At 44.0% G+C, this 11,401-nt stretch overlaps 1 long non-coding RNA gene across 1 annotated transcript in view; it reads left to right on the top strand.

Annotated features, from left to right (window-relative positions):
* Positions 1–2,000: 2,000 nt before the first annotated feature.
* Positions 2,001–11,401, top strand: part of LOC145506221 (uncharacterized) — a 527,653-nt gene continuing 518,252 nt past the window's right edge. The window contains exons 1-3 of the long non-coding RNA XR_014053639.1: positions 2,001–2,963; positions 5,654–5,878; positions 7,145–7,314. This is a non-coding gene — a long non-coding RNA (uncharacterized LOC145506221). The remainder of the gene's footprint in view (positions 2,964–5,653; positions 5,879–7,144; positions 7,315–11,401) is intronic.

The raw sequence follows: 11,401 nt of genomic DNA, 5'->3' as shown, positions 1-11,401 counted from the left end.
GCCATCAGCTGACAGCTCTCCTAGGTAGAGCAGCAGGTCCCAGCACCATTCTGCGTAAACCAAGCAAGACAATCAAAGAGTTCTTCAGTACAGAACAGTCCCATGGGCAGGAATTAAGAAAGGATGTGTGTAGGTTTCCTCTTTTCCAGTTACACAAGGAAGTAACTTTGACTTTGAAGTGCAATATCTATGATTTATGGCATTTTGAGAATTGATTCATGTTGAATCATTTTTATTGTATCAGAGCAACACACTTCCTGGTTAAGTGGAAAAACAAACCAGAGACAAAGCTATTTTAGTCTCCCAGATTTTCTTACTATAACTGAACTATGAAGGTTTTACGTGTAAAAAGAAATGGAATGATACAATTTAAAATTCTTATCAATTCTGATGAGGAAGTGGTGGTTTTTGCAGAGTGGGTGGGAGTGAAAAGGGGAAGGAGTATGATAGGAATGAATTTGTCCAGATAAAGAAAAAAAAAAAATAGCCTTCTGTTAAAGCAATTTTTCAACAAAAGATTTTCCTCAAAATTGACTTAAAATTTCTAATGTAGTTCGTTTTTAGAATTTTATGCACACAAAATGGGATCATAGTTACAAAATGGGGATCATAAAGTGCAAATAGTTTGTAACCTTTTTTTAATTAATAATGAATATGTTAAATTATACAAATATATATATTTCTAAAATGCATTCTCAAATGGATAGCCCTCCATTTTGTGAATGTGTCATAATATGTTTAATTATCTTCTATTGGACATTAAATTTATTTCTGGGGTGGTGACATTTTGATTTTAATTATGCATGGTGTCAAAATAGTATCATGAATAAATAGGCTGGATTCACATTGTTTGGTGACAAGATTTCCTTTGTCATTGACTAAAATTTGTAAAAGTACTTTTGCATTTTGGAACAATAAATTTACTAAGTGATTATATTCTTGATGAAATGTCTCCTGTGATGGAGACTAGTGCTATTTAGAAGCAGTTTTATTTTACAATTATCCAACAACTATGTACTTCCACAAGCAGAATTTTCCATTTCAAGACTTCTGAGGTAAAAGAAATTGGTATAATCCTTATTTCTACAGTAAAATTAAAATCATGTCACAATAAAGTCCTTACACTAAGCAGCTAGTGACTCCAGAAAAATGATTTTTAACTCGGAAAAAAAAACAACAAATGACATTGAATCACTAGCTTTTTTGGTAAGTCATTCATCATTAAGAAAATTTGAGAACTACCACTCAGTTTGAAAGTCCAGACAAACCACATTTCAAGTGTTCAAGTCCTCAGATGTTCTAGGGCCTGAGATGTGTCCCAGCTCTGGTGTTTCAGTTGAGGTGTCTTGTAAGTTCTTGGCCATAAATTGAGTAGAGGGCCACTGTACAATCTCTACAGTCCCTTTTATTCTAAGAACAGGAAGATGCAGAAAGTCACACAGAGTTAGGCCCAGAGCCATGGATTCTGCATTCTTAAGATTCTGAACTCTGCAGAACACCTACACACACACACACACACCCTCACACACCAGGTACAGTTAATTTAAAACAAAACATAAAGGGCTTTGATTCCAAAGTCAGCTACACTATTAACTAAATCTCTTAGAGTTAACCTTTGTGTAAGTGTCAGTTTTTGCATCTATCACTATAAAGAGGTTAAACTCGAGTGGATGGAGATCCAGACTTTTAGTGCTAAAAGGTACTGTCAACATTTAAAACAGGCAAGCTGTTTAGCCAGTAACATCGAGGCTGTTTGAGAATAGAGGAATTGCAATTTGGAACCCACAAACTATGGCAAACCTTAGGCAAGTCCAGAGAACAAAGATGAAGAGCACCTTTTGTTTTGATTAACACAATCACCCTTTTGGTTTGATTTTTCTCACATTTCATTTGTAGAAAGGTGGAAGGGGAAGTGGTGTTAAGAAGAGAGAGTTTGGGTTGTGGTGGCGTCTCATTGGCTGAGTTGCAGCGATTTCTCATTGGCTAGGTCGTTCCTGGGTGAGGAGAAAATCTTTCTTCTCCCATCTAGGGTATGTAAAGGAAGCTGAGAGAGGTACCTGCCTGAACACTCCCCACTTCAAGGCTTCCCAGCTCCATTTTGAGTGAGGTTTCCCATTCTTCATTTTCCTAGTATTTTGTGGAATCAGTGCACTCCTTTTTCCAAATAGGAAACTTCTTTCTAGACGTGGGTGGGGGTGGAAGGACAGAGAGGAAGGACTGCAACTCAAGTTCTGATCCAGATCGTGTAACACCCAAATCCAGGGTGCTTTCAGTGATTATGAATCTCACAGCTATTTTGCTCTAAAATTTATGATCATCCAAGTGAGAGTTTGTCCTGACAGTGAACACTGATGACTAGAATCCTTTAAATTTGTCATGTTTTGGGAGGTGTTGCTAAAAACTGGCAGTCAGCTAACCAGCTTTGAGTGCCCTTTGAACAGGGGTTGTTTTGCTCTTCATCTAGGGAGAATAAATTTAAACCATCATCTATCTTTCTTGAGTCCATATCTGCCTGTTCTCAGACTCAATCCTGTGGCTAAAAGCATGGCCAAAAATAGCAACACAGAAAAACAGATACAAACAAGTGGTAACACAGCGGGGGAGGGTAAAGCAAGTGATCATGGAGCAGCCTGTGCTGTTCATTAGATTCAAATCTTAAAACAGGGGCAGGCGTAATCTCGTGGACTCAATCTTATTTTGAAATAAAATGCTTTCTATTATTTCAAGCATCAGCTGACCTTGGGGCTCATGTTGATGCACTCCTTTTTCCAAATAGGAAACTTCGTTCTAGACGTGGGTGGGGGTGGGGGTGGAAGGAGAGAGAGTAAGGACCGCAGCCCAAGTTCTTACCCAGATCATCTAAAACCCAAATGCAACCAGTTACTTTGTGGATGACAGTGTTCCCTCAGATTTGCCTGCAGCTGCCGCCCTTGCGAGGATAACACTTGCTGCTTCTCTGGGAGGTAAGGCTTCAAGCGAGTCTTAACTTGCAGACAGCGGTACAGCCTCCCTCCGAGGCTGCCAGGTGGGGGCGGAGAGGCTTTTCTGGCCCCAGTCATTTTCTCGGAGGCAGATGTTGTTGAGGGGATTAGGTGTTATTAGCAGCTAGAGTCAACGGGACAACATAGAAAGTAGGGGCGGGGACGGGAGACATTTGTAGCAAGCAGAGAACCAGAAGTTGCTGGGTCATGCAGAAAAGCGGGTGGGGTTCGGCCCCAGGCCATGGGGGTGGAGCTTTCTTTTCTTGCTTGTTTCTTCATCACTGATGAGGGCATTGCTAACTGCCCTTGAGCATGTTTTTTCAAGGGGTGAGAAAGTAATATTACCGTACTAATTAAGCTCTAACCCACTCAAGGATGGGAAGGATTAGTAGAGGCCACCCTAGCTACCAAAAAGTTCCTAGAGAATATGGACCACCCCTCAGTATTTTGTATCATGGTATTATGGCAACATGCCAGATGGGAGGATCAGTCAACTTTTTTGTAAAGAGCTGGTTAGTAGGTGTGGTCAGCTTTGCAGGCCACACAGTCTCATTGAAACTATGTAACTCTGTTGTAGGCTGACAACAGATATAGACAACAAATAAATGAATGTGTCGGTGTTTCAACAACATTTGATTTACAAAAAAAAGGGGAAGGATGAATTTCCAATTGGAAAATTTCCATTTTCTAGCTATTTCCTCCTAGTTACTCAGCTAGAAATCTTGGGATTATCATTCATTTCTTTTTCTCCTTTATTTTCCACATTTAATCTTAATCAGTATTATTACTGATTCTCCCTTCCCAGTAGCTTTTCTGTCATCTCCAAAGTCTTTTTTGACCAGCTTATCTAAAGCAGGTTCAGCCCAACTGTTCCCTGTCTCAGCGCACTGTTTCCTTCATAGCTCAGGCTACAGCATGAAGTTATCTCATTTATTTGCTTACTTATTATTTGTATCCTGCACTAGAATGTTCTTGAGGGCAGGTTCCTTCTGCCTGGCACAAGGCAGATGTTTAGTGAATATTTGTTAAAGAGAAAGGACTGAGAAAAGTCCCCTGATCTGTAATTTCCCACATTCTGGATTTCATCTTTCATGTGAAATCAACATTCAGAAAACTAAGATCATGGCATCCAGTCCCTTTACTTCATGGCAAGTAGATGGGGAAACAGTGGAAACAGTGGCTGACTTTGTTTTTTCTGGGCTCCAAAATCACTGCAGATGGTGATTGCAGCCATGAAATTAAAAGACGCTTACTCCTTGGAAGGAAAGTTATGACCAACCTATACAGCATACTGAAAAGCAGAGACATTACTTTATCAACAAAGGTCCATCTAGTCAAGGCTATGGTTTTTCCAGTGGTCATGTGTGGATGAGACAGTTGGACTATAAAGAAAGCTGAGCGCCGAAGAATTGATGCTTTTGAACTGTGGTATTGGAGAAGACTCTTGAGAGTCCCTTAGACTGCAAGGAGATCCAACTAGTCCATCCTAAAGGAAATCAGTCCTGAATATTCATTGGAAGGACTGATGCTGAAGCTGAAACTCCAATACTTTGGCTACCTGATTCGAAGAGCTGACTCATTTGAAAAGACCCTGATGCTGGGAAAGATTGAGGGCAGGAGGAGAAGGGGACGACAGAGGATGAGATGGTTGGATGGCCTCACCGACTCAATGGACATGGGTTTGGGTGGACTCCGGGAGTTGGTGATGGACAGGGAGGCCTGTCGTGCTGTGGTTTATGGGGTCGCAGAGTCGGACACTACTGAGCGACTGAACTGAATTAGAGCCATGACAGGGAAAAGCATGTACGTGCGTGCTAAGTTGCTTCAGTCGCGTCTGACTTTTTGACCCTATGGACTGTAGCCCACTAGGCTCCTCCGTCCAGGGGATTCTCCAGGAAAGAATACTGAAGTGGGTTGCCATGCCCTCCTCCACGGGATCTTCCCTACCCCAGCGATTGAACCCTAGTCTTTTGTGTCTCCTGCATTGGTGGCAGGTGGATTCTTTACGACCAGCGCCACCTAGGAAGCCCCCATTTAACCTTAATTAACTCCTTATTCCAAATACAGTTGCATTGGCAGGTTAGAGCTTCAACACACTAATTTGTGGGGACACAATTCAGGCCATAGCACCCCCATGACAGGACCTGTGTTCTTTGGTCATGGGAGGCAACTGCCAGCCAGAGACCATGGCCAGGATGGGAGCAGAGAAATAAACACCCTCCCCTCATTCTCATCCCTTCATCAGAGCTGCTCAGACTGTGTGAGAACCAGACCACAGCCCAAAAGGTGAGGGAGACAACTGATAGAATTAATAGTAAAAAGCCTCCTGGATCTGAAGTGGTACACAAGCCCTCTGGTACACTCCTTCCTTTGGCCCCTTAGCACCCACCCAAACTTGTTTGTGAACCAAGTTTGTGTCTTCATCACAGAGGATACATGATGTCCTACCAGCTACTGAATTGTCATGAGTTGATGTCAATTCAGTCATGCCTGGGGCTGGAGCTAAAACATTAGTGATCACTGGGATTTTTCATGCAAAGTAGCAGAGGGAAAAAGGAAGAAAAATCAAATGACACCAACAGTAGTGGATCCAGTCCCCACACCTGTAACTGGACACTGCAGAGCCTCCTTCCTCTACCACACATTCATCTCTCTTTCTTTGTCTCTGCCAGACCAGTGGCTGGACAGGTCATTCCTTTTGGCATATTTGAGCTTCAACTCTGAATATTGGTTGGAAGGACTGATGCTGAAACTCCAATACTTCTGCCACCTGATGCAAAGAACCGACTCATTGGAAAAAACCCTGATGCTGGAAAAGACTGAGGGCAGGAGGAGAAGGGGACGACAAAGGATAAGATGGTTGGATGGCATCATTGACTCGATGGACATGAGTTTAAGTAAGCTCTGGGAGATGGTGAAGGACAGGAAACCCTGGCATGCTGCAGTTCATGAGGTTGCAGAGTCAGACACAACTGAGCGATTGAACAACAAGTAGATAAGCAAATGAATCCCAGAATCTTGCTTTGAGGGTCTTCTCTTGGAGTCATTATGTAATACAGGTTTCCCCTGCTCTCTGAAAGTAGAGTGTTCATATGAAACCTTGTGTAAGTTAAAACATCATTAAAGTGAGGAAGAAATTGTCTTAGGACACATCTTGCTAATGGATGCACAGAATAAGTAGAGATGGAGCACAGGTGTTCACAGACACAGTTCAAAGCTGTGGCCGCTTGATGCTGAGTGTGCTTCCCAGGGGAGGAGCTAGGTGCTGCTGCTATTACTAACTGCCAAACAGGAACTGAATGTTAGCTTTTCTTTTTTTCCTTTTTTCTTAAAAGTGAAAATTCTCTCTGGATTTGTTTCAGTTAGCAAAAGCAGACACTAATGTAGGTCTTTCATGAAAGCAAAGTGGCATAAAGCAATTTTTCAAAAAGTGAGGGATAGCTGTATTAAAATATGCAGCAGGAACCATATGGCGACTCAGATTGATGCCAAATGGGGTTCTTGGTCTTCTTCAATCAATAAAAAATTTTTTTTCAAAAAATTTCTTTTTTGGTCGCCCAAGATCTTCAGGTCTGCCCTAGGGCTTTCTCTGGTTTCAGAGAGTGGGGGCTCCTCTCTAGCTGCTGTGCTCAGGCTCTCACTGCGGTGGCTTCTGTTGCTGCAGAGCTCGGGCCCCAGGCACACGGGCTTCAGTAGTCTTGGAGCCTGGGCTCCAAGACATGTGGGATCTTCCTGGACCAGGGATGGAACCTGCGTCCTTTGCATTGGCAGGCAGATTCTTATCCACTGCCACCAGGGAAGTCCAATCAATAGAAACTGACTAGAGGCCAGAGCAGAAATTCAGGCAAGCCTTTATTGGGGCCCCTGCTATCTTAGGGAGCAGCGAGAACAAGTAACAAGTTCCCTTGCTTGCTCTCCCAGGAGAGTGAGTCGGTTCCTTCTATGGGGTGAGGATAGGGGTGAATCCAGGGGCCATGTTGAGTGCAAGGGGCATGCACAGCACTTTGCTTTTCCTCCCAATGTTTTTGCTCCAGCTCTTCAGAAGTGGCAGTTGGTTTTTTTTTTTTTGGTCTTTTTGTGTCTTTTGTACAGAATTTGCCCCAACTTCACATGCACACAGTTATTTTTAGTCTCTTATAGTTTCTATTTTATTGCTTGAACAGGTGTCTGTCCAGGTGCAAGCACTGCAGCAGAGGGTCCCAGATGCCAGCCTTTTTCAATATTGCTCAGGATTCTCACTGGTCCAAACCACACAGAAGCCAGAAACCAAGAAAATGTGTTGACGTGGTCCAGCCAGAGTGGCCTCTGGGGGCAAAGAACTAGATTGAGAAAGGTGAGAGAGGGTCTGGAAGGGCAAATAAAAGGTCTCAAGTATCATTATACTCTTGAAACACAAGTTGAACATTTCTTAAAACAGAATCTCACCTGTGAAGGCTTTTTACTGCTATAAAATAAAATCCAAAAGACTTAATATGATACCTAAATCCTCCCACAATCTCTCCTCATCTCAGCTTTCCTGCTTCCACTTTTATCTCTTTCCCAAACCATGTTGCTATTTGTACCACATACTTTGTAGTTTTGTTTTTTGTAACTGACACCAGGAGGCAGCTCTCCCCCATCTGTTCTTTTTTTTCCTAGTTTTACTGTAAATGTTTAATAGGCAAATGAGGCTTTAGCTACAAATTCAAACAAAAAATTCTGAAACATTTATTTGACCATATATCCCCACCCTGACATGATATTCCTTATTCCATTATTGCTGTAGCCAATATCTTTCTTTCTTTTTTTTTTTAATAAATTTATTTATTTTAGTTGGGGGATAATTACTTTACAATATTATAGTAGTTTTTGCCATACATTGACATGAATCAGCCATGGGTTTACATGTGTTCCCCTTCCTGGACCCCCCTCCCACCTCCCTCCCCATCCCATCCCTCTGGGCCATCCCATTGCCCCAGCCCTGAGCATTTGTCTCATGCGTCAAACATGGAATGGTGTTCTGTTTCACATGATAATATACATGTTTCAATGCTATTCTCCCAGAACGTCCCACCCTCACCTTCTCCCTCAGAGCCCATAAGACTGTTCTATGCATCTGTGTCTCTTATTCTGTCTCGCATGTAGGGTTATCGTTACCATTTTTCAAATTCCATATATATGCATTAGTATACTGTATTGGTGTTTCTCTTTCTGGCTTTTCACTCTGTATTATGGGCTCCAGTCCCATCTGTTCTTAAAGTGAAAGTGAAAGTGAAGTTGCTCAGTCGTGTCTGACTCTTTGCGTTCCCATGGACTGTAGCCTACCAGGCTCCTCCGTCCATGGGATTTTCTAGGCAAGAGAACTGGAGTGAGTTGCCATTTCCTTCTCCAGGACATCTGTTTTTAAAATTCGGTTTAAAATTCTGTCCTTCTGAAGCTGTCAAGGGTGCATTCACTGCAGTTCCTTCTCTCCTCCATCTGTACTTCAAATGTGCTATTCTCCTTAATGGAAACCCCTACTGTATTTATGGATTGTGTTAAGAGCGTTGACTATATCATTTGATTTCCATAGGAATCCAGAAACAGTGCTATTCAGATTCCTTATTACAAATATAGAATCTGCTTACCAGAGTGATCTAGCTCTGACCACCTTGTCCACTGAGGACCTCAGCACAGCTAGAGATGGGACAGCCAGATGTGGGGAGCCTCCTGATGGGATGCTCTGTGAGGTACAGGGCACCTCCTGGGGGGATTCTTGCCAAAATGTTTAACTTAAAGCTAATCATGTCTTTAGATCTAACAACCAGTTTGTAGGGAATACAGGGACTGGAGTACCATGGTAAAATAGTACATGAAGCAACAGACAAAAGCATGAGACAGGACCTCCTGTAAGACAACTGGTCTGCTTCCAGCCAACAGTCAATTTTATGGAAAAAAAAGTAAGATGCAGAATCATTCTAGGTGGAGCCATAGCAGATACAGAACAGCCAAATACAGTATATCATCCACAATGGGGTCCTTCTTTGCCTGAAGTCATAAATCATGTAAACACACAGAGTCGGGATTCAAGTTTATCTTTTTCTGAGATGGTAGAGCAGCCGTCTGTGCCCAGCCTGGATCCTCCTGGCACCCAGCGTTCCCATTAGCGTCAGAGGCTTCTGACTTCAAGCACTCGAGGCTCTCTGCCTGGGGGCTTTCTTGGGGGGCCCATGCCTGGGGCAGTTCAGAAGGGGTTGGGGAGTTAATGGCCCTGGAGTAGCCTTCAGCCAGTAAAGGAGAAAGTTTGGAGACTGAGCCACTCTTTTGGGTGAAAACCTCTGAGGCGTGATTTCTACCATTTCCCAGAAGTCCCTGGCAGAATGTATTTCCACTCTCAGAACTCATCTCTTCATTATTAGCACATCGTGCGTGTGCTTCCTTCGTGCCCCATCTCTTTCTCCCACTGCACGGGCGGTGCTGCCTGAGATCACTCTCCAAATAAGCCACTAACACTCAGCACCCTTCCTCTAGGCCAGCTCCTGGGGAGCCCAGCTTGAAGCAGGTGTCAGAGCTCCTGCTCGTTGCCCCGGGTGACAGTGCCACCTTCACCCACCCTGCCCTGTGGTACATACAGGTGGCCACCTTCACCCACCCTGCCCTGTGGTACAGGTGACAACCTTCACCCACCCAGCTCTGTGGTACATACAGGCGGCCACCTTCACCCACTCTGCTCTGCGGTATGGGTGGTCACCTTCACCCACCCTGCCCTGTGGTACAGGTGGTCACCTTCACTCACCCTGCCCTGTGGTACATACAGGTGGCCACCTTCACCCACCCTGCCCTGTGGTACAGGTGGTCACCTTCACCCACCCTGCCCTGTGGTACGTACAGGTGGACACCTTCACCCACCCTGCCCTGTGGTACGTACAAGTGGACACCTTCACCCACCCTGCCCTGTGGTACGTACAGGTGGTCACCTTCACCCATCCTGCCCTGTGGTACAGGTGGTCACCTTCACTCACCCTGCCCTGTGGTACATACAGGTGGCCACCTTCACCCACCCTGCCTTGTGGTACAGGTGGCCACCTTCACCCACCCTGCCTTGTGGTACAGGTGGTCACCTTCACCCACCCTGCCCTGTGGTACATACAGGTGGCCACCTTCACCCACCCTGCCCTGTGGTACAGGTGGCCACCTTCACCCACCCTGCCTTGTGGTACAGGTGGCCACCTTCACCCACCCTGCCCTGTGGTACATACAGGTGGCCACCTTCACCCACCCTGCCTTGTGGTACATACAGGTGGCCACCTTCACCCACCCTGCCCTGTGGTACATACAGGTGGCCACCTTCACCCACCCTGCCCTGTGGTACATACAGGTGGCCACCTTCACCCACCCTGACCTGTGGTACATACAGGTGGACACCTTCACTCACCCTGCCCTGTGGCACAGTTGGTGGGCAGCCGCACAGCATAGATCTCAGAAGGGAACTGGGTTTTGTAGGCATGAAAACCCAGAACCTACCCCTGGTTTCTCCTCTAGCTTATCGCCTGACCTCAGGTAACTGAAACTCTTTGAGCCAGCACATTTTCATGAACAGCATAGTTTAAAAATAGGGAAGTGCCTCTCGTGGTTGGTTTCTACTTCTGGACTCTTGTAGGTGCAATGGATCTTGTTTCACTTGGTGCTTTTTCTGGCACTTGGTTTATGATGAGCATTTATGAACATTTACAAAATGAGGTAATAATTGAAGTAACTCACTGTGAGATGCTACTAATGATTGAATAAGTTCATTTTGTACTTTTGCAAAAATGGACTTAGAACAACTTCCGGGAACATGATGCACTGATGAGTCGAAGTGTCTCTGAGCCTATCAGGGAGAGAGGATGTGAAGATGATGTGTCAGCGTGAAGGACACAGCCTCACGCCTGGCAAAAGAGCTGCCCAGTAATGAGAGCCTTTGTGGTTACATGTCTTTCCCAAGAGGTGGCGAAAACAGTTTTTTCCATCTCAGAAATTTCCCTATAGTAGTTGTGCAAAAATGAGTAAGACAAATTTTACATCCTGCAACTTCTTTTTCAAAATATATTTGCAGTGTTCACAATATATCACATAAACCAAGTAACCAGGTGCACACTGTACTAGGAGGCCACTTACCAAATATTACCTCATTTTCATAGCTTCCTGGTAGCAAATTTTCTTCTTTAATTTTTCTGTCTCCTTATGACATCACTGGGATTGTTCAACCAATCTAGTTCTCTCATACCGTCATTTTTGAGAATTTCCCAGCCTGTGGATCTTACTTTCTAACAATCAAGTTGATTTTGTCTCCTTAATCTACTGGCATAATTTATGAAGTTTGAAAAAAATTTTTCTGTTCATATTAGATTTCATCTAGTTTCCAACTCTAGTAAGCCTACTAGATAGAGCGACTAATAATATATTCACAACTACAAATTTAT

Source organism: Giraffa tippelskirchi, chromosome 5 (genome assembly GCF_054371585.1).
Source record: "Giraffa tippelskirchi isolate mGirTip1 chromosome 5, T2T-mGirTip1v1.2.pri, whole genome shotgun sequence".
Classification (NCBI taxonomy): Eukaryota; Metazoa; Chordata; class Mammalia; order Artiodactyla; family Giraffidae; genus Giraffa; species Giraffa tippelskirchi.
Note: the sequence above shows the minus strand (reverse complement) of the source record. Positions and strands in the feature narration are given on the sequence as shown.